The sequence below is a fragment of the Grammomys surdaster genome, unplaced genomic scaffold (assembly GCF_004785775.1).
Source record: "Grammomys surdaster isolate TR1022 unplaced genomic scaffold, NIH_TR_1.0 212, whole genome shotgun sequence".
NCBI classification, from domain to species: Eukaryota; Metazoa; Chordata; class Mammalia; order Rodentia; family Muridae; genus Grammomys; species Grammomys surdaster.
This window is the reverse complement of record NW_021604657.1, coordinates 3,574,016-3,597,713: the sequence shown is the minus strand read 5'-3', so window position 1 is coordinate 3,597,713 and position 23,698 is coordinate 3,574,016. Positions and strand designations below refer to the sequence as shown.

The window sequence follows — 23,698 nt, the reverse complement described above, 5'->3', positions numbered from 1 at the left end:
CTACATCAGTTGGCAGAACACCCACCTGTGGGATGATACAGGTTATGGAAGACGTTTACAAATATCGAAAAGAAACCTAAGCAGGTTAGTCATAAAATGGTTGAAAAATCAAGGTTATTCTTATGAAGAAACCTAAGACTGATGAGAACAGAAAAAATACACAAAGCTCATCCCCTGGAAGGAGAAAATGGCTTCTCTGAGGGCTGCAGAGTCTAAAGCACGATTGTAGTTAACACAAGAGAAAAGAGGAACGAACAATTGCAATGACACACTTTCCATGATTAAGTGAGCCTTAGCCATCCCTTACATATAATTCTAAATAGTATGGAGTTTCTTCCCATACCCATATTCACCTATACAAACACAAGCCTTAGTGAGCACTAGAAAAATGTATCCCGCTATGTGGATGCAGCTCTGAAGACACTCATGCCCCAAAGCTGATTTGTCACACAAAGTCACCATCCCTTATAGGGCACAGTCTACATTTCAGTCACCACATGTTTCCTTGGAAGTGTGTTCAGTTGAAACTGTGCAGATCTGGGCAGAGCTATGCTTGGAGAGACCCCAGATGTGCTGCAGAACCGCATGCTCTTACCCAGAGCCCCTCGCTAGCTCTTTCCTTCCTGGCTGTCATGGTAGCTCTCACTACCTCTGCAGCTTCAGCATGATTCTGGGAATAGTTCAGATTGGAGGATGCTAGGCTGTCTGAGCCCTAAGAGCATATTTAAATCATGCTTACTGTGGACTTGGTATAGAGACCTCCTGGCTCCTCTGAAAGGGGATTTTATTTAGAATCCAACAAGTCCCTTCTTCTTCTAGGAAAAGTCAATAAAAAGCTTTTCAAAGAAAAATTCCCTAAAGCAATACAAATTTAAGAGACAAGAAAAGAGACCATTGATTTAACCTAGTGCAAAACATTAGCAAAGATCAGCACAGGGCAAATGGCATCAATTATCGGCTGAATGATGTCAAATACCCAGTTTTTAGGGTCATACAGGCAAAACTAAAAAAGATGCCACTAGCCTACTTAGTCCGCTAGACAGAGAAGCACCTATGGTAAACACTGCTTCTTCTACACACTCTTCAGCTGGACCAGAGTCGTAACATGCACCAAAGCCCAGACTCTAGGTATTGAACAACTTTTGAAGCCAGCCTCACTCAAAGTGAATGTTCTACAGCATGGCTGTGCTCCAAGGATGGAAAGGAAAAGAGAAAGGAGGCAAAAAACATGGTTAGAACAAGTTTCTAGGAGGCCTTACCTTGTTCCACATTGTCCCTACTTTTACGGAATCTCAAGGACTGCAAATACTGAAGCCAATCAGTATGCCCTCTGGCTTCCCTTCATCATATATATAATCATGCAAGCCACCTCCTTTACTGTGCCAGACATCTAGAATGCCCACACCTCCCCCAGAGAAGCAGGCTTAGAAGAACTTTGAGCCCTACCACCAACAATGCCCAGCCTTGTCATCTTGGGCTGAAATGTCCCTGCACAGTCTAAAGAAGGTAGTAGATGCATCGACTTCTCAGTAAGATAATACAGATGTTAAGTGGCTCAGTGCAGACTGATTCTTCAAGAACAGTCCAGAGTATATACTCAAGGTGATTGAGTGTTTGCAGTAGTCACATCAAATCACATTGTTTTCCCGTTAGTGTCCATCTTCCCTAGTTTCCTGATGCTCCCTGCTTTGGATCCACTTACTTTAACTCACTCTATACAATGATTAACCCATGATTAGTGCCCCCTCTCAGCTATGTACTCCCCTTGGGAAGAGTCTAACTAAAATCTGGACCCATCACTCACCCATATCCTGCTCCAAAGAGTAAATCCATACCAAATGTATGGTTGTGTAGGATGTTTAAACATTTAAGTCCCACAATTTATTTTCCTGTTGTTCCTGTTTTGTAATTTAGATAACTGAGGCCCTGAGAAATTAAATGATTGTTTTTCAAAGTCACATGGGTTGTGGAAAGTAAACTGGATTTGGGGGTACCTTCCCTAAGTCTGTGAGGTTTGTTGTTGTTGTCTTGGCTTTGTTTGTTTTGTGCATCTTGTTGCCTTGTGCATCTCCCTGACTTCATATCTTTCAGATGCCAACGGTCTTAGAAAAATAAGTTAAATTAAAGCCTGAATATTAATGAGGCATGGTATAAATACAGATTATGAATAATGGTGTTCTCGATAAAGGGTATTGTATGGTCTTGGGCAATGAGCAAGTATGTCAGGGATAATAATCACCGTCTCACTAAAGACTAAGCCCCATCAGGCCAGAGATTAGATTGTGCCCCAATATGTTACCACTACTGAGCTCAAGTGTTTGTTATATGATACATAAGCAAGTAATTGTTGAAAGGATGGATGGATGGATGGATGGATGGATGGATGGATGGATGGATGGATGGATGGGTAGATGGGAAAACTAGAAGAAAAGAAGCTACTCTGATTATAGCAAATGAGAGTATATTCTTAACCCTGTTTGTTCTCAAGTCTTGAATTTTACAAGTGCTCTCTAGTGCTGTCTATTGTGGCCAAGGTTGGTGTACTTGATTCAGTTGTATTTCTGTTTTCATGCGAATTAGAAAGAACACCCTAGAAGACACGTCACACTGGACTGCTGTATTGAAAGCCAGAATGTGACCTGCAGTCTCATTCTGTTCCAGACACAGTGCTCAGGCACAAATGAAGAGGGTAATTATGAGGGAATACAACAGTTGAGGAGGCTTGGAAAATGAGTCTGAGAAACAACCCAGAGTACCTAATCTGCCATAGGTGTTTCTAGATATACACAAAGATACGAAAAGCTAAGTGCTGTGGTGTCACTGAAGGCCACTGAGGAGCACTCTGCAGGGACTGGGAGTGAGCTGGTCTCAGACGCCTTTCTCTCTGGTCATTCTTTATCCCAACCTGCTCTCAGAGAATGGAATTTAAAGAGCAGAAGAGAATTCAAACCATTTGAGTCTCCAAAATCGGCAAAGCACATCTGGGGAGAAGTTTTGCAACTCCCAAATGGACAATTTTATGGTTCATTTAATTCTTTGGGACAATTTGCCTAATGACAAGTTCATGTAGGAAGATTGAAAGTGAGTTTTATGCACAAGTGCCTGGAGTGACATGCATTTGGCCTGCATCACATCATCAACAGCTAATGCCTCTCCGACCCCAAGATTGTCTGCAGACTCTATTTTTGGCAAAAATTGATCAAGCTATTTCCATAGGTTCCTTTAATTTTCCAGAGACTGGCAGGAATGTATCAGAGAACTTATGAAGAGAGAGCCTCTCACTGGGAGAAGACGTGTATCCTTAGGCATCTCTGTGGCTCTTACACAAGTAGACCTGAGGTACCCAGAGTTGCACATCAACAGAGCAAGGACACATTGCATGGGACCTGCTACTAATTCCAGACTGTTTTTGTGATAGTAAACTACAATGTAAAACAAACAAACCAACAACCACCACAACAACAACCAAAAAAAAAAAAAACACAAAAAAAACAAACCCTACTAGATACTATGGTAGAAAGAGAAAGCCTGTACCTACCACTACCAGAGATTAACATTGTTTATACAGACATGTTTCATGGCTGCTCCAAGGTGTTACATGAAGATTTGGTGTCACTGACATCTTCAAATAACTGGAGTTTGCTTGATACAAGCCGCTTTTTGCTACCTCTTAATGAAAATATTCCTAAACAATTATACTGCTAATCAATTTACTTTTTCCTCTCTCTGAACTATTAAGAGTCACCTTTTGCCTGAAATGTTTTGTGCTGGCAGAGTAAGCCAACAAATGCCTGGGTATTTACAAACAATTACGCTGGTTGGCTGTAAAATGACCTGCCAACACTCACAAGGTAGTCTGAGTAAGCCGTAAGCTGCTCTGCTTCCCCAGAACTGATTGTCTCGGATCCAAAATTAGAGACTAAAATTACAGGGTCATTCAGGCCCCTTGAAGCTCTAATACTTTGTGTTCGAACTTATTAATTTGCTTCTAAGAATAACTGTCACTTTAATAAAGCTAACTGTGAAAAATTAGAGAGGAGTTAAAAGACATACTGTACAGTTTATGAGGAGATGGCTCTAGAGTTGTTTTCCCATTTTAAACGGACTTATTTACACTCTTACATCAAACATGGTGATGCAGCCACAAGTGGAAGCAGCATTTTCTCACTCCCACCAACTCCTTTTCTTTGTCTTCTGGCCAATAAGGTGCTTACTGTTCATCTGCCTCTGAAAAGGAAATGCACATGAACCTGTGAGTTTCCCAACTGCAGGAGACTAAGTTCTTGAGGCCAAAAGAATGCAGAACAAACCTGGTGGGAATCTAAGTCAGACAAAATGGAATCAGAAGAAGAGGCAGGAAGGAGGTGAGAGTTCAGAGAGGATATGAGAAGTTCTGGCTTAGTGGGGATCCATGTAGGAGGAGCCATTGTTACATTAAATCATTAATAAAAATGGATGTACAGAAACATAGAAAGCATCCTTGAAGCTGGGGGAATACCATGCATGAAAACAACTGAATGTTTTGGTGTGAGCAAGCAGGTGCATTTGCTGTGGATGTAAAATCTCAGAAGTGATCTATATCAGTCTTAACGGTTTGCATTTCCAAAACCCTACACATAGTAGATGCTCACTAACCTGAGTGCATGAATCCATGCGTCTACTCATGAATGAATTAATGAATGAATGAATGAATGAATGACCATAGGAAAAAACCAACTTGGTTTGGCAAGTTTGGTAAATGCCAATATAGCACATAATAATATAGATGCATGTAATAAAAAGCCTAGCAGATCTTAAATTCAGATTAAAACACTTAGGCCTGACCTCTAATAACAGGGGCCCCTGAAGACTTCTGTCAGGACTTGGCTCGGAACACCCAATTTAAGAAAGAAAACAGAAGCATGAGGCATACAGGAGAGACTAACAGGAGAGCATGAGTCTTTATTTTCACTGTGATGTCAGAGAATTTCTACGGTATTTCCAAGGCACAGAGCGCAGTGATGCAAAGAGACTGCAGGATGGAGAAAGGGTTCAATACACTGTCAGTCGTTGCAGAAGGTTCTACTTGAGAGATTGACAGTAGCTCCATGTTTTATACCCTGCATCAGAAAATGATTACCTCCTAACTGGAGACTCCAGTCTCTCGTTGGGCGAGAGCAGAAAGAATGGGAGCCCCTGAGGGTAAGACCAGGCTCTGAGATTCGTGTAAGCCTGTCACCCCTGAGAACAGCTGCTGCTCGTGTCAGTTTCCTCTCTTGGTCCCTTCTCAGGACCAGGTACAACGGGTACTGTCAGAATAGACTGGGAACCAGGTGACCCGGGTACTCAATGTGCTGAACCTCCTTATTCCATGAGCAGAGACAAAGTTCCCTCACATCCACTGACGTATTGGAGCCTGCTCTAGCCTGGTGGACAGGTTTCTTCCCAACACCATGTCCAGTGTCTTTCCTATAGGACCTTGGTATTGGTATGGTAGAAGTGCAGACATCACAGAAATCAGTAAATGCTTTGTTATTGGGGACTGATTAATATTTTTATTTTTGTCAAAATCACTGATAACCTTCACAACCATGTTAAGGTTAGAGATAGAGACATAACAACAGGTAAGCAGACCCCGTGGGGTTGTTAAAATTGTTCCGTTGATTGAAATGAATCAAGTGCTTAGAATAGCTCCCAGCACATAGGCACCCAGCAAGACAAGCACTCATTACCCAAACATCTTCTAAGTGTCTTGTTCTTAGGGACAGGAACTTGGTATTTTCCTCACAGCAAGAATGACCGCACATTTCTACCTTACGTACCTGCATCAAACTAGTGCCTGTCACCACGTGAGGAGATGCTCACAAAGTATGGACAAACATGATATTATCCTTCAGAACAATTGAACTGGAGATGCACCTAGGTCTCTATAGTTATCTGTCTTAGCACTAGCAGGCCACTCTCCTTTAATTAATAAACCAGCCGTAGCTTTTCCTCCACCTCCCTCTAGTCTCCTGCCCATCCTTCCTTTCAACTCCAGTTTTTTAACAAATCCCTCTTTTCAGGAACAGGGAAGCTGCTCTGTCCTGGGGACGTGCCAATGGAGCGGTGTGTGTTGGCTCCACCAGTGGCTGTCACTCTCAGGAGACAATGGGATTGCAGCGCCAAGGGGGAGAGTTCTCCATGCAGAATTTCCCTGCTTAATCCACTCTTGTGCGCTGGCACCAAGTCAACAAAGGAAAGGAACCAAATTACCCGGGCGGCTTTGGCAGGCTGTGCCACTGTCAGCGGGCCAGAAGTTAATTCCCTCATCTTCCCCTGTGCCACCAACTGAGGGGGCAGGTCTGGCCAGCCTGGCTTTCTGTGTAAGTCTGTCAGGTGGTGTGAAGGGGAGAGAGCAGATGAGCAGAGGGTGGTCCATCATCCATGCAGTTCCACAGACAGACGGATGGACAGATGCTGTCCTGCTGTATGAATCCTGTCTCCCACCCATGCCAAGACTCAGCACAGGTTTAGAGGAATGCATAGGAGGATGAAGGCTCACATGGGATGGTACCCAGCCCATAACATCCAAAGTTGATGTGTGGAAATGAGAACTTAACTTCAGAGAGGGGTAACATGAAGACCTCTGATAGCATGTCAGCCTGGCACTTAGGAAGGCTATGGTAGGGGGCAACAGTGTCCCACCACAATAGAGCCATTCTATCCCAGTATAAATCCACAGCTAGGGTAGGAGAAGGGGCTAGTGAGTCCTTCCATGATACTTTGTGCTGTACAAGCCATGCTATGTAAGTTCTGTCTTGTGTGAGCTTCACAGTGACTGCTAGGCTCACTTTTTTGGCTTTGCTGGGAATCTGAGGTTCAAGAGAGCACAATTTGCTGCAGGAGGCATCAGAGCTGAAACAGCATGGCTCTTTGCAAATGTTTCTAGTCTCGTGGCAAAAATATGCTTTGTAATGTAGCTTGCTATTTTTACTGAAATAACATGCCCCTTAAAGTGTTAGAGTGGTCTAATACTTAATCTACTCCTCATTTTGTGCATATGAACAAGTGTGTGTCTGTGTGTGTGTGTGTGTGTGTGTGTGTGTGTGTGTGTGTGTTTGCCATTGAGGTCAGAGGACAAGCAGCTCTTGCCTTCCAACTTGTTAAGGGAAGGGCTCTCCTGTAGTTTCTGTTGCTGCTCTGCGTACTCAAGCTAGCTAGTCCACAAGTCCCCAGGAAGTTCTGTGTCTGTCTCTTATCTCACCATAGGAGTTCTGGAATTGCAAACACATGCTACCTCATCTGGCTTTTCCACATGGGCTCTGGGAGTGGACTCTGGTCATCAGGCTTGTGTAGCAAGCACTATTACAGACTCTCCATGTTTTTTATCTAGATTACTTTACATGGAGAAGTGACATCAGGACCCATTTGATTAACACTCAAAGCTTGAAAAACTATGCCCCCTATACAAGATGCAATCTCTGGAAGGGCCATCTCCTTGGTGAGAGTCCCTGAAGATCACAACTCAGCCCCAGAAGCCAGGATGCCAGTACCAGGACAGTGATGTCTAGGATGGCGCCTGCCTGTTCTCCAAGCAGCAGGCTGGGACCATGATCTGCAGTGGAAGGGGTGTCCAATCCTATTGTATTTCTGCATATTTTCCAGAAGCCTTTCATTCTCTCAGCTTCTTGAATCCATCTGGAGCTCCCAGCTTTCTCCAACTCTCCTTCCTTCATCAGAACTGTTCTTACAAAACATTTACTGTTCTGCATGCTACGTTCACAGTCACACACACACACACACACACACGTGAACAGAGCCACGCATATATATACATGTATAGATGCACAAGTGTGCATGTACATAGAGGCACGTACACACAGGCATGCACATGTATAGCCTATGGTTGCAGTATGTCACAAGGTGCTCGTTGGCATCTAAGGATGTGTTCCTAAGGAGCTATTAACACTTGATGCTGATTTAAATCTGCCCCCCAGCCGTGGTTTGCTTGAAATGACACTAGGAATTATAAGACCACTTGAGACTCTACATAAGCTCACATGACATATTTATTACCCAAGGGGAGCCATGGAGGCAGAACATGAAGCAGAGACCTTGGCCACTGAAGATGTGGCCAACTTGGCCAATAGAGACTGGTGGGAAGCACACCACCCCTAGGAGTACAGGTCTACTTTGCCTTGGAAGTACCTTTCACCCAAGAAAACTGCTATAGTCTAGAGAGGGAAAATGAGTTCAAATAGCAATGGTGCCGAATGAGTTTAGACTAGGGGAGTTGACTAGGGGAGAACACAGCTCTATGAAAGGTCTCCGGCATTCTTTGCTTTGGGACTCCACTTCAGCAAGGTCTCTAGGCTACTTGTTCCAAGAGCCTCCTGGGATTTCTGGAATCCACCAGAACCCTTGCCCACTGTCCTAGCTCAACAAAGACAGGCTATCTCCACGAGAAAAGAACTTGGGCTCCATCTCTGTCTGTAGCAGCTGAGTCCCTCTGTTCCCCCACTTCCAGCCTTACCTTACCCGCACTCCCTTTGGAGAAAGAGAAGACCGATGACATTTTCCTACGGTAGAATGAGGTCAGAGAGTGATGCTAACCTGTCTCACAAGCTATGTTTTCCAGCTAATGACTTAAAACATCGCCAATGCCCTAGAGTAGAACTTAACAGGCATGATTAGAATTCCCTTTTAATACTGTATTTACTGTTGTTGTTGTTGCTGCTGTTGCTGCTGCTGCTGCTGTTCTCTCTCTCTCTCTCTCTCTCTCTCTCTCTCTCTCTCTCTCTCTCTGTGTGTGTGTGTGTGCTGTGTGTGTGTGTGTGTGTGTGTGTGTGTGTGTGCATACAATGAATGTGTGTCTCCTTCCACCTTTATATGGGTCCCAGGAATGGAACTTGAGTCATCAAGCTTGTGCAGCTAGCATCTTCATCTTCTGAGCCATTTTGTTGACCCCAGGATTTTTTCTCATCCTTACAGTCCTATTAAAAATCCGATACTGTTGAAGGACTGAGAGAGTCAATGACACCCAGTGTCATCAATCCAGGAGCATCATAGGAGTGGTCTCCAAAGTCAGTGCTTCTCAGCACACCTCCAGCAGGTGTCTGTCTGCACTGGTCACCTACAATATGGCTTCTGTCCCTGTATCTAACTCCTTCCCTTTCTCTATTATGTTAAGGACAGTTTCTTCAGATAAAGAAATTCATCTGAAATTCATAAATACCAAGCAGTACAGGGTGCATAAGAGCAGTCACCAGCAATCTGTAAAGGTCACTGGACTCCTTGTGCATATGCATGTATATGTGTGCATGTTCATGTGTATTCAGACACACTTATGTGCAAAACTGTTTATGCATATATATGCAAATGGAGTTGGAGGTTAAAGGGTAATCTTGGGTATCAGTCCTCAAGTGCTCGCTACCTTTTTTTTTTTTAATGACGGCTAGTTTAGCAACTTGTTGAGGGGGTGGGCTAATAAGCCCCAGGGACCCACCTGTCTCCTCCCTAACACTGACATCCCAAGTGTACACAACCATATCCAGTTTTTTTTTTTTAATGTGTGTTCTGGGGATCAAACTCATGTCCTCGTGCTCACAAGGCAAGCACTTACTGAAAAGCTACTTCCCAAGCCCCACTACTGAATCCTTACCGGACCCCTGAATGGCTTATTCAAAAGCAATAATTGTGCCCAAAGATGTAAACTCTTTCCCTAGAAGATGTCTCTCTGACCTACAAAGACAATGCTTTTCGATGTTATCGAGAAATTTCCGTTCCACAGACACCGTCCTGAAGAGATACTATTTGGTTCAGCAGTAGCATTTGTCACCAAGGAGTGTATCCTCCTCTCTGCCTATCAGAAAATGCCTGCAACCTCACCTCCAGGCACAGACATAGGCAAGCACACACGCACGTGCACATGCACCCACCCACACATACACACACTGTGGAAGCTAGCCGACAGCCCAGCCCACTTGATCCCTCTTCAAACCCAGAGAGCCCTTGCTGGCTCGAAAACCCCTGGTCTATGCCCCAGCTGTGGGCGGCTCTTGACTGGCAGGGCTGCAAGCCAGCATATCTTTGAAGGGAACAACTCCTTGCCAGGCTAGACTGTAACCTGCTGATGCGGTGTAACCTCACCAGCACTGTGGAGTTGCCACATCTGGAGCCTTTCCCGGGATTTTCACTCGAGTTCCGTTCAGTAGCTACCCTGTCTTTGGGCTAGCACGTTGATGAGGCTGGCACTCTGTTCAGACATTCAACCTATCTCTTCCCCGGGGCTGCGTGACTCCCGTGACTCCTCCCCCAGACACAAACCTCCTTTCAGCCGCGCTGAGACTCTAAGCCCTCTCCCCTTCAGCTAAGAGCCATTGTATCAGCTGTGATTTATGTACAGGCCTTTGTTGGACTCCTGGTTTTGACAGTCTCTGTGTTGTCGAATGGTAATAATTACGGGGCCTTTCATCCTTTATTTACGGGATTGCTCTGGGGGAGAGAGGCCTGGCAGTGGGGTGGGGGAGTGCTGTCGGGAGGGGGGGGCAGGCTCTTTTTCTGAACCTCGATACGGAACCAAAGGAGTAGGGGTGCTTTGGAAGTTATAAATAGCAGCTCAGAGAATAAAGAAGTCACCTCTGCAGGCTAAGGGAGCTTACAGAGGACAAAGGACGCTGAGAGCTGGGAACACTGTGCTTCTTGGAGACTGACAGGGCTAAATCGGGCGTTTCCAGGGTCCTGCCCCTTGTTTTCAAGCAGCAGAGTTTCATCTGAACTCAGGTCTCTGACTGAGGTGACAGGGATGTAACTTCATTTCACTCAGCTTGCCAGGAAGCCTCCTCTCTGGTTGTGCGGATGGTCTTCCCTACTGAAGTTGAAACCCACCTCTTTCTCGGAGAGGTCTAGAGCTTTCTGAAGGTCCAGGGCTCCTGAGCATTTCCCGGGGCTCAGTTGTAAGTAGCCCAGGTCACATGGCTGCTTCTGGACAATAGGAGTGGCTAGAAGGACGCTGGAACTGGAGGCCATAGCAATCAATGCTCAAAGAGACATAGCAGAGGAAAATTGCTAGACCAGCAATGAACTTGAATGTGTGAAATTAACCTTAAAGTCCTGAGCCGCTAAGATTTCTGGGTTTATCTGTTCCTGGAATTTGTGTATTTGGTCACTTATCTGACCATTCCAGGTAGCTGTCCAGCTTGGACATAGAGATACCAGGAGTCGTCCTCTGCCCTCAGAGTGTTCTCAGTCTGAGGAAGGGGGCAATATCAGGACACATATAAAGGATGGCCACAGTGGAGGACTATCTGTGTGAACACAGAGAAGGCTATCTTGCCGGATTTGTGGTACCAGGAGTGCTCCCTGGAGTCGAGTGTCTTGTGAGTGATCTTGGAAAGCAGGTCTCAGCCAATGGAGCAGAGGTAGAGATGAGGATTTGGGGCAGGGAAATAACAGAGGAAAGGCATGAACAAGAGTGGTGGTGCTGTTATGGATGACACTGCCAGGAACTCCAAGCCAGCCTAGTACTGACTCAAACACTGAGAGCCCCTGGACCCAGGGAAAGGAGCAACTACTACAGCTGGCTTTCGTGGGCAGTGCCAGCGCAAGCGCCTGGGGAGGATGTGGATAAGAAAGTGGATGAGGATCATGAGGAGAATAAGGATGTGGGGATAGGGAAGCACAAGAAGACAGCACAGACAGGATGTGGCTGTCAGGCTGGATATGAACCAGGGGGAAATGAGCATCACAGGGAAGGATGTGGTCCGTGGGAAGGATGCAAATCAGTGGAAGAACAAGGATCTAACAACCATGGCTACAGTGAATACAGGTAAAGTATGGACCTGTGGATCTCAGAGAGGGACGAGGAACACATATAAGTGCTTGATTATCAGTTGTTATTGGCCTCAGGGAGCTGAACGTTTGCTCCTTCAACTTCTGAAGAGCAGAGAGCTTATCCAGGAAGACAAATGATAAAAGACACTGCACATACCTAAGCGTGATAGACTACAGCTTTCTTATCTTATCTCCCATCTCAGTACTAAAGACCCACCTTGTTGAGCTTCCAAGAGTGGGTGTGTTCAGGGTGGATTGCCAGCTTTTACTCTCTTTCTCCTTGTTCTAAGGAATTCTGAGTGACTTCAACACACACAAAGGACCTAACCCTATCTGTAGCCATGTGGAATTTGAGCCACCTTATCTTTGAATAGCCAAGCTCCTGAATGACGTTCTTCCTAGGCAGAATTAAGCAGGAATAAGGAACTGAGAGACCTCAGCTATACCAAGGCCTTGGAAAAAGATTCAATGGAGTGGGATAGCCTCTCTCAACTCCAAAAGTGATGGCTGATAAGATATTTATTTATGATCCAAGAAATATTCTACAGAGCAACCACTGAGCTCCCATTCAGAAAACACAAGGGGTTGTCCATTATGTGCCCAGGCCCAAACTCAGATAATTTTGTTTACTTTTTGCAACAAACTTGGGAGAAATGTGTCACTAGCCTTACCTCACTACTGGGGAGTCTTGTATTCAGAAAGGGTAGATAACATGTCCCCGATTCACACAGCTGGGGCAGATTTCAACTCCTACCATGTGTGCCTCAGGCTTCCCTATTTGGGCTTCTAGATAGATACACAAATGAGGTGTCCATGCCCTGAGAGTGGTTTATGGAGAATCCTCTTTAAAACTAAACAGCATGGGGTACCTGCTATCTTTGATCTTGCATGTAAGAGCAACGAGAAATCAAATAAAAAAGCACCTCCAGTCTTTATCCTTACACTTGGTAATATACTCACTCAGAGTTACACACACTAGGTCCTCACCATAAAACACGTAGGGATGTGATCTCTCTTTGACAGACAAGGAAGCAAGCTCAGAGAAGCTGAGCGACTATTGGTGGATTTCATAGGTAGCTAGGGTAGACTTGAGCCTACCCTGCTTGATACCCAAGAGCATGACTTCTATATGTGCTCATAGAAAAGGCCAAATGGTTAGGTTACTGCTAGAGCTCCAGGACCCACCATTCAGTAAGCATCCTAGGAGAGTCAGTCAGCGTTGATGCCTGTCTTGGCATCTGTTCCCACAACTCCCTGTGAACGTGTTTATCAGAGCACATGGGCCCTGTTTCTAATGGTCAGGCTTGCATGTTTCTATTTTGTTTTTGTTTTTTTGTTTTGCTTTGTTCTTTGTTTGGGGGTTCGTTTGTTTGTTTGTTTGTTTTTGGTTGGTTGGTTGGTTGGTTGGTTTTTGGTGGAAGATTGAAAACCTTGGCTTCTTTGTGATCTGCCTCCACTTGGTCATGTAAGGGATGAACAAGAGCAAGAACAGGGAGAAAGCTGGATTCTGAGTCTCCCTCTATCCTTCTCTTCTTTGACTCAGAACACAGCGTGTGTAACTCCCACTCACCAAAGACATAGCAGGCTATCTCAGGGCTCCTCCCATTTGCCTTCTCCTTTCCTCACATTAGAGAGAAGAGGCGTCCTTTAATGTCAATGGTCCATTTAAAGCACAGCGCATGCTCTCACCTTCCCACTCTGGCTGTGTGGCGCTGAGTAGGTGGTCTGTGCTCCCCATGTCAGGGTAGCTGCCTTAGCTATGACAGCAGATGTGAATGAGGAGAGTCCGTAGATGTCAAGCAGTTTCTGTCCTTCTGAAGTCTCCAATCACCATGCCATAATTACTTCCTCCCTGGAACTGAGCAGAGGCATCTGGGAACACAGGGCCCGCTGGGCTCACTGGCAGAGGAAGAGAAATAGGCTCATCTCTCATGTCCTGTTCTCTTCCTCAGATTCAAATCAGCCTAAGTCCCCCTCCCACCCCACCCCTTTTCCTCTCTGGTGACTGTCTGGCCACACTGTGTGGGGATCTCTTAACAATCTTCAAGGTTTCCCATAAAAGCCTAGATGAAGTGAAGACACTGCTAGGGGACTAAGAGCAAGGTGGCCTCTCCTGTGTGTGGATTGAATGACATCAGAGGCTTAGTTGCCCTCCAGGTTCCAAGGTACATTTTCCTTGAGAGATGACAGCAAGAGACAGTGAAAGGAAACGTCCCCTGAGAATTTACTAGAAAGCCAATTCTCTGTCTCAGAAAGCAGGGATCCTTGAACACACCCTGCTCTTGGGCCCCCTCGATTTTTCCTGCCTCGTGTCTGTGCTCAGCCCTCTGTAAGCCAACAGCTCCGCCTGTGAGATCAGCATTAATTAAACTGGGCTCAGTTCAAGCTTTTCCTGCCATTACAGTCAGAGAGCAGAGCAACTTGGAGCACGAGTCCTTCTGACGAATGAAGCATATAGTTATTGTTTTCAATCCCTCTAGCCCCTAGGGATGCCGCCTGGCAGGGAGGTAAATGAAACCTGGTACAGAATCCTCGATACTCCCCAACACAGAATTTCCCACAGCCCAGGCTCTTTCTTGGTAAGAAGGGAAAGGTGGCTTCAGGAGCCTGTCAGTGCGCGCAACCATGGGACCACTGACTTTGCCTCCTCTTGGGCTCTGAGCCTCAGTTTCCTTTTCTCTTGACTGAGGATCATGTCTCTGCCACACAGGTTGAGATAAAGAGTAAGGATTACATCAGAAGGGAAACACCAGCTCCAAGAGTGCTTTGCACAGTCCCCAGGACTAATTTGAGTGGCTGCCCCATGACGTCAGACTACAGCAGCAGCTCTGAGAGCCCCCTTCCTGTCTCATGAATGAAGACAGATTCCAACAGCTGGGGCTAGACAAAGAAACATGTGTCAAGCTCCGGAAACCCATTTCCAAAAGAACACGGGCAAAGGGAGGAATATGGATGAAGGGCTGGGCTGGGGTGGGCAGCCAATACATGGGCCATCAGTCTGTTTCCCGTTCCAAGGATGCCTGAGCTTCCATTGGTGCTGAGGGAGTCTGCCCTCATGTGAAGAGTCAGAACTAAAGAATGCATGAAGCTTCCTCCTTCATGCAGGAAGAGACTTCCAGTCCATGAATAGCATGTTTCATGTGACCATCCCTCCCTCCATGGAAGAGACTGAGGTACTGCTTCTGGTATCCCAGTCGGGAGTCTGGGGCAGTAGTTACTCTCAGCAATTCATTAGAGATGATTTTAGAAATCACTATGAAAAGGGATAGTGGGTTTTGCAGGAACTGCATGTCTGTGACATCTGAAAGTTAACTGGAGATGTCCTCACCTGTTTAAAAGAAAGAACCAGGTTCAGACAACAACATCACTGCATCCTGCCCACCTCATCCTATTCAAGGCTGTCGGGGATCTTTCTCACTGCTATATCATGGTAAAGAAAGTATTTGCCCTCTTGGAAATACACTTCCTCCATCTCAAATAAGCTGTGTGCTGGGATCAAAGTACAGACAAGTACCTAAAACAAACCTGATTGAGCATTCTTTTAATGCTCACCTGCTGCAGAATTTAGCCTCACCACCAACAGGCATTTATGTTTGTAAACTAGGGGCTTACAGTTTTCCTAGATAAGATCTGACAAAAAAAAATAGGGACCTGTATCTATAGACAGCGAGATGCTAAACAATTCTGGATGCCCAGCAACTCTCAGGGGGAAACTTGGTCTAGCATTCTTTGGAAGCAGAGATGTGTCTTAAGGATCTGTTTTTGTGAACTCAGGACAAGAGACCCAGTATGTCTCTCAGGATGACCAGTAGTGTAAAGAATGACAAATCCTGTGGAAGTGGCTGCTTACTTCCCTTTCTAGGCACATTGTAGGTGAGATTGGCTACCCACAATGCCAGACCTCATGAAAAATGAAAATGGAGGTGGTCTGGTTCAAATAGAAAGAATGTTGCCAGGTGGTGATGGCGCAGGCCTTTAATCCCAGCGCTCTAGAAGCAGAGGCAGGCGGATTTTTCTGTGAGTTTGAGGCCAGCCTGGTCTATAGAGCAAATTTTAGGACAGCCAAGGCTACACAAAACAAAAAAAGCAAACAAAAACAAAAAGCAACAAAACAAAACAAACAAACGAACCCTCTTCTTGGGGGGGGGAGGGGCAAGAATGTCAGAACATCAATAACAAAGAATGAAAAAAGAAATAGGAACTCTTCTCCAGGCACTGGGCTCTTGTGAACTTGGGGCTCTGGTTGACATCTAAAAAACCAATTCTGGTATAGGTTTTGGTGTAGTGACTGTACTACAAAAAGAAAAGGTCTTAACCCCCAAGACCAAAGGATTAAGGTCCTGTCTACAACACTACCATTATAACTCACTTTCGGTCACTGGGCATGCTTGTTTATCCATGGGTTTACTGTCTTGCTGTCTACTCTAGAGCATGACTTTCTCACAGTCTTGTCTTACGCACAAGAGAAAAGTCAGCTCCTGATAGGTCCATAAACCTATGGAGTCAGCTCCATAAACAATCTCATAAAGCTTCTGCAAAAACAGTGACCAAATCTGGAACACTTCACCTAGTGCATAATGGCTCTTAAGGCTCTGATGCAGATGTCTGCCAACTGGGCAATAATCTGTGAGTGACTAATACACTGGTGTGAAGTCGGGAAAGCCTTGGCAATGTCCACTTTCGCAAGGTTTATCTACCTCTTCAATGTCATCCCACATCAACACGTGTCTTTGAGCTCTGTCTAAAGAAGTGACTCTCAGATTCCCTAATGCTGTGACCTTTTAACACAGTTCCTCATTGTGTGGTGACCCCTAATTATAAAATTATTTTCATTGCTACTTCATAACCATAATTTTGCTACTGGTATGAGCCATAGTGTAAATGTCTGATATGCAGGATATCTGATATTGACCCCTGTGACAGTCGTTTGACCCTCATAAGGTTTCGACCCACGGGTTGAGAACCACTATTGTAGAACCTTTAAGAGCAAGAGTCTCGGTAGAGGAAATGAGTCCCTAGGAGCAGGACTTGAATTTTGCTAGCCCATCCATACTTCCTGTCTGCTTTCTGTTCCCTGTTCTACCAAGAGGTGAATTCAAGAAGGATCTGAGTTACAATTGTGAGCCCGAATAAACACGTTCTCACTTAAGTTGCTTCTTGTCAACTTTTGATCACAGCAACAAGATAATTCACTGACCATATATGACAGATAAGCACATGAAAAGACAAGACACTTCACATTAGCTACTGGCAATGTGTTGAAACACCAATGAGGCAATACACATAGCCAGTACAATGGCTAAAATGTAAAGTCCTCACCATACTAAGAGTTGACAAGGATACAGAGCAAACAGCTATCCCATACACTGCCAGGAGGGGAACAAAATGCCACCAACACTCCAGAAATCAATTAGATAGTTTCTTTTCAATTACAAAATTTAATATATGCCTGCCATATACGTCAACAATCCCATGCCTAGGTATTCATCCTTCAGAAATGTAATTATTTACCCTGGTAAATTAAAAACTGATATTCAGGCATCTTTGTATGAAAGCTTTAATAAGTCTGTTGATCAGACGCTAGAAGCAATTTAGCAGCCTTTAACATTTCAGCATGCAATATTACTGGGCTACGATAAGAAATGAGCCATTGGTTCACACAGCAACTGGAACAGAGGCTGCACACATTGTGTCAGGTGAAAGAGATCAGCCTCAAAGAGTTTGCTAAATGACTTCATCTGTATAACATTCTCCAAAAGACAAAATCATAGTGGTTGGCAAAGGGTAGCCAGCTAGCTTAGGAATTCAGGGAAGATTGTGTATACTCTGGTTGCGGTGTTGCACAGGAAGTGATTTAGAGAGGAAGATCCACCCTGAATCTGATCATGGTGTTATTACACAAATCTACATGTGTTCACATTCTCAGAGCTATGCATTCTTGAAAAGATTAGTATCATCATATACTCATTTGTGAGGCAAACACTCATACATATAAAAAAAACTTTAAAACATATATTCGTTTGTAGGTATTATTTAGAGTACGAAAATGATAAAATTTTATTCTTATCTTATAGATTAAAAAGTAGACAGTTGCAGGGCAGCCCACGCCTTTAATCCCAGCACTTGGGAAGGAGAGGCAGGCAGATTTCTGAGTTCGAGGCCAGCCTGGTCTACAGAGTGTGTTCCAGGACAGCCAGGGTTACACAGAGAAACCCTGTCTCGAATAACCAAAAAAAAAAAAAAAAAAGTAGACAGTCATTAAGGGGTAAGTATAGAGACAGCATCATAATCAGCAAAAAAATGTTGGGCCTCTGTCATCACCGTCATCACCATTGCTATGATATGGCCATGATCTTTCTGGTCCAAGATGACTCTAGCATCAGTTCTCACAGTCAGCATCAAAGCAAAGGGAAAAGATGGTGATTCCTTTTTGGAAAATGTACTGTGATGGTGTGTTGGCTAATACATGGCTGCATAGCTACACAGAAGGCTAATAGTTGTAATCTATAATCTAAATGTAGTTCTCATAATAAACAAGATTGGATCATGGTTGTTTAAAGGCAATTTGCCCTTTCTATCATAACTCTGATTTCTTTCTCCAAGTTCAGCCAGTCTTCATGTAGCAACAACCTATGTCAACGTCTCCCTTTGCAGAGCTAACAGCCATCTCAAATCAAACATGCCCCTAAGCCATAACGCCTCCTCCACCACCACCAAGCCTGCGGTTCCTCCAGATTCTCCCACTGAACTCACAACATCCCGGTTCCACCAACTATTCACGCCAAAGGGCTTTTCAGGAACTCAGGAACAGGGCTGGTACACTCTGAAGCTCTTCTAATAGTTAATTAATATCCATTGTGATTTGGTGTGGACCCCAACACTTCTGCTTTCAACAACTCCATGCACCTTCCAGGTGCCCTGCATGGAGAATACACTGTGAGGACTCCAGGGTTACAGACGACCGTGAGAATGATGAGAATCACCAAGGTTGCAACCATACAGACAGCACCAAAGGCCTCTACAGACTATGTCAAAGATAGCCTTCTACAGAAACAAGATCACTCATACCCTAAGTCCAAAAGAAAAAAAATAACGAGAAGACTGGAAGAATGGCTCAGTGGTTAAAAACATTTACTGCTCTTGCAGAGGAAAGGGCTTCTATTCCCAGCACCCACATGATAATCACAACCATTTGTAACTTCAGTTCTAGGGGACCTTCCTGACACCTCTTCCAACATCTGTAGGCTCATACACACATAAAGAAAATAGTATGTTTGTAAAGCAAAAATTTTGACCTTTCCAAATTCAATCCCTATATCATATTCAAAATGGCTAAAAGAATTTTTTTTTAATTTTTTTTCTTTGATTTTTCCAGACAGGGTTTCTCTGTGCAACTCTGGCTGTCCAGAAACTTACTTTGCAGACCAGGTGCAGAACTCAAAAAACTGCCTATCTCTTCCTCCCAAGTGCTGTGATTAAAGATCTCTGTCACCAATATACTGCTAGACGGGAAATGTATCAGTTACTCAAGCAAGCAAAGTCAGCTCCATATGCGGGGGATGGTGTGCCTATTTTAGCAGGGGTACCCAGCCTCTCAGACCCACAGAAGGTGGGGAAGGATGCTCGAAAAAGCCAGGTCCCACTCACTATGGGTGTGAAGAGAAGCAGAGAGTGGAGAAAAACTTTCCCTAGCTCATCCATCCACAAAAGAGATAGTCCAGAGGCTCTGCGGTGACTTCATTCTGTGGGATAATAAGCTCACTGGCCATGTAACTCAGAGTAGCTTATAGAAGGTGATGAAATCCGACTTGGCTATGACAGCCAGCTGGTTTTCTATCACCTGGAGAAGGTATGGAGCAAACAGAAAGTAAATCTGTGATCAAGGAAGATGGAAGCAAAAACTCCTCTCCAGTAAATTAGAACAAGAGTAAACGAGCAGAGCAGACACAGGCAAGGGTAGCCAGGGCCGACTGTGGGTGGAGGATGTTAGATTGGAAGATGAACCGTTGGATTTACCAAATCTCTGCCTCTTATAGGATGTATTTCGTCCAGTGCAGAATAGGAATGGATGTCCTGAGGATATAAAGTAAATCATTTAAAAACCCTCTGCTCACTCCTGAGTCCTAGAGAAAGTCATTCTCCACCTTGTGGTAGACTTAGCCTAAAGGCACTTGAGCTTTTGGCATTTCAAAACAGTATGGTCAAATTTTTTGAGCCTCATCCAGCTGGCTGGGAATGAGAGACAGCAAGGAAAATAGCACCTTCAGTGGGATTGGTGCTCATATTGCAAAGATGTTTTGTATGTGTATGCCATTGAAGCCTCCTAGGAGTCCAGATTCCCTTGATTTGCTGTGACTATGACCATGCTGAGCCCTGATGGGAGATAAGATATCCTAAAGAGACACCTGTGCCCCTCCCTTTACTTGTTAGATCTTTGGAACTAGCAGAATTGGTGATGAGAGCAGAGAAGGGTTGTAGTGAAGTGGGCCTCCAAAGAAACAATTCAAAAAAACTGTTGTTCCACCTCCCAAAGGAATGAACCCAGGGAAGAATGAGCCAGGCCAGAAAAGGTGAGTACCTTACAACTTCAGACCCCAGAGATTCTTCTCCGAAAAATATGGCATCTTTACGGTATTTTGTTACAGTAATTTGTTGCAGTATTGTATTATTACAGATAATATAACCTGAGGCATAGGTTCTTTTCCCACACAGAAGAAGGCTGACTGGCTGACCTTTATATTAAGACCACCAGTGTGGAAAGATGTTTGGCAAAAATATAAATAAATCCATTTTCCTTTACTGATTTTATTTTGCAATGTCCTGGAAATACAAAGAAACTGAGGCAGCAGGCTTATGGATAGAGGTGTCTGGTAACATCAGGCTGACTCATCCTCTGACTGTCACTATAAAGAACAAAACACTCACTACACTTTATGAATGCCATGACATGCCTGGAGAAATTACAGGATTTTAGCTGTTTGGCTCCATGTATTTGAGTCTTTCTGCTTCACTCATGACACAAACAAATGAAAGAACTCTACCACAGTGGTATCACTCAGTGGTTCTACTTTCCCTCCTGTTGGGCACAAGCATTTGCTTGTGACTTTCTCTGTAAGGTCAAAGGAGATGGCTTGACATTGCATGTACTAGAGGGCTTGAACAGTGTCTGTCCTGGAACAGAAATCTAAGCCATCTTTGAGTGAATGTTTGGATGAGTGGTGAACATTTGGACTGAGTGGGTGGGTGGATGGATGGATGGATGGATGGATGGATGGATGGATGATGGACAGATGTAAGCTACTCAAAAGAAAAAGAAATGGCTTCATATAGTATTCCCTACAGGACTGGGTGTCTGCCTCACTTTTGAGTGGATGGCAAGGTGAGTTGCAGGTAGACCAGAGTGTAAGTAAGTAGTAGATGACCGATACTGCCCGAAACACCCTCTTCTTTCCAGGGCCAGCTTCTGACCTTCCAGTCCATGAGAGTTCAGAGAGATGAACCCACCAGCTTACTTGGTTTCAGTAACGAGGAACTTCTGAGTTTATCCCTTCGGCATCCTCATAATTTGAATGGTCTTGAAAAGACCCCAGCAAGAAGCAACTTCACTATGAGGTACAATTTTCTGAGACTAAAAGAGATTTCTACAGTATTAGAAATGCCCTCCAAGGTGCTGGAGCCACTGTCACTGAGCTCAGGCCACGCTGCTGCTGCTCGCCTGTGGCCCCCCATCATGCACTAGCAGTCTCAAAAGACTCAAAGTCTAAGGTGGCAACCCTCAAGGATCAGCTGATTATCAATCTTCTTAAGGAAGAACAGGCCCCCCAGAACAGAATTACAGTTGCTGGGGTTGGTGTTGTTGGCATGGCTTGTGCCATCAATATCTTAACGAAGGACTTGGCAGATGAGCGTTCCTTTGTTGATGTCATAGAAGACAAGCTAAAGGGAGAGATGATAGATCACCAGTATGGCAGCCTTTTCCTTAAAACACCAAAAATTGTCTCCAGCAAAGACTATTCTGTAACTGGGAACTCCAAGCTGGTCATTATCACAGCAGGGGCCTGTCATCAAGAGGGAGAGAGCTGGTTCAATTTGGTCCAGCGAAATGTGAACATCTTCAAGTTCATCATTCCCAACTCTGTGAAGTACAGTCCACACTGCAAACTGCTTATTGTCTCAAATCCCGTGGATATCTTGACCTAGGTGGCTTAGAAAATCAGTGACTTTCCCAAATGCCAAGTTATTGGAAGTGGTTGCAATTTGGATTCAGCTTGGATCCGTTACCTGATGGTAGAAAGGCTGGGAGTTTACCCACTGAGCTGTCATGGGTGGGTCCTGGGAGAGCATCGCGACTCCAGTGTGCTTGTGTGGAGTGGTGTGAACATTGCCAGCATTCCCCAGAAGTCTCTGAACCCAGAACTGGGCACTGATGCAGATAAGGAGCAGTGGAAGGATGTTCACAAGCAGATGGTTGACAGTGAGTATGAGGTGACCAAGCTAAAAGGTTACACATCCTGGGCCATTGGCCTGTCTGTGGTAGACTTGGCAGAGAGCATAATGAAGAACATTAGGCAGGTGCATCCCATTTCCACTGTGATTAAGGGTCTGTATGTAATCAATGATGATGTCTTCCTCAGTGTCCCATGCATTCTGGGGAAAAAATGGAATCTCGGATGTCATGAAGGTGACTCTGACTCCTGAGGAAGAGGCCTACCTGAAGAAGAGTGCAGACACCCTCTGGGGAGTCCAGAAGGAGCTGCAGTTCTGAAGTGTTCCCAGCGTCCTAGCACTTCACTGTTCAGGCTGCAGCAGGGTTACTATGGAGACCACAAACTTCTCATCTGAGCTGTGTTTCGTACAATGGTGTTGAGGTGGTCTAGGGGAAAAAAATCTCAGTTCCCACAGCTCTACCCTGATGGCAAGTGGTACTTGTGTAGTGGTAACCTGGTTAATGTGACAGTCCCACTGTCTTCAAGACATACTGCCAACTGTGTGCAGGCTTAGATTACCCTGTGAATCTGCTGCATTGCTGCCCCGTGCACCCTCACCATACATGTCTAGGCCAATGAGTTCCCAGTTAGTCATAACCTGGCTCTAGTACGTAAGTCCATTATGCATATCTTGATCTGTTTGGGCATCTGAGATTCTAGACCTGTGTCAGCTATGACAATTAGCATCAAATCACATACCTGCCAAATCTTCTTCCCTCTTTTTCAGGCTTCATCTAGAAACTAGGGTGAGAAGAAACACAGGGACTGGAAGGTATCCTGGGTTGTCTCTAGTCAGTGAGACATGTACCATCATACCTGGCACTTTGTGGGTGCTGGGGATTTGAATTCAGTCCTTGCACAGTAAGCCCTTCAGGCACTGAGCTACCTCTCCATCCCCTCGTGGTTCAAAGGAAACAAGAATGAGCCCGATTAATGGAGTCACCTTCTCAGACTCAAAGCACACGAACCAGACGCTGTAAAGCAGGGCTTCTCAACCTGTGGGTCGCAACCATTAGAAAACACCTATTTCCAAGTGGTCTTAAAAACTGAGACACCACTCAGTGGCAAAACTACTGTTATGAAGTAGAACAAAAATAAATTTAGAGGGTCCCTAAGAGTATCGGAAATACGTGTTTTCCGATGGTCCTGACACCAGGTTGAGAATCGCTGCTACAGTCACGGGTCATGGGATGAGAAGGGTCGAGGAAGAAAGTGAGGTTTTGCCTGTGCCAGGATCTGCTCGCTGTGACACCGAGACAGGGCTGCCTGTAGCTCAGTGTATGTGTAGCCACGCAGGCATCCTCTGAAGGAAGGAATGCAAGTCTCCTTCTCACCCCAGGATTTGGGCTTTATTTTAAACAGGAATGTGTTGTTCTTCAAACAACGTAAAGAATATGTGCAGCTTCTGGGGAGCGACA

The 23,698-nt window shown here is 44.9% G+C and overlaps 1 pseudogene; it reads left to right on the top strand.

The window, feature by feature from the left end:
• The first annotated feature begins 11,697 nt into the window (after positions 1-11,697).
• LOC114625039 lies at positions 11,698-22,558 on the top strand (annotated as a pseudogene).
• Positions 22,559-23,698: the final 1,140 nt, after the last annotated feature.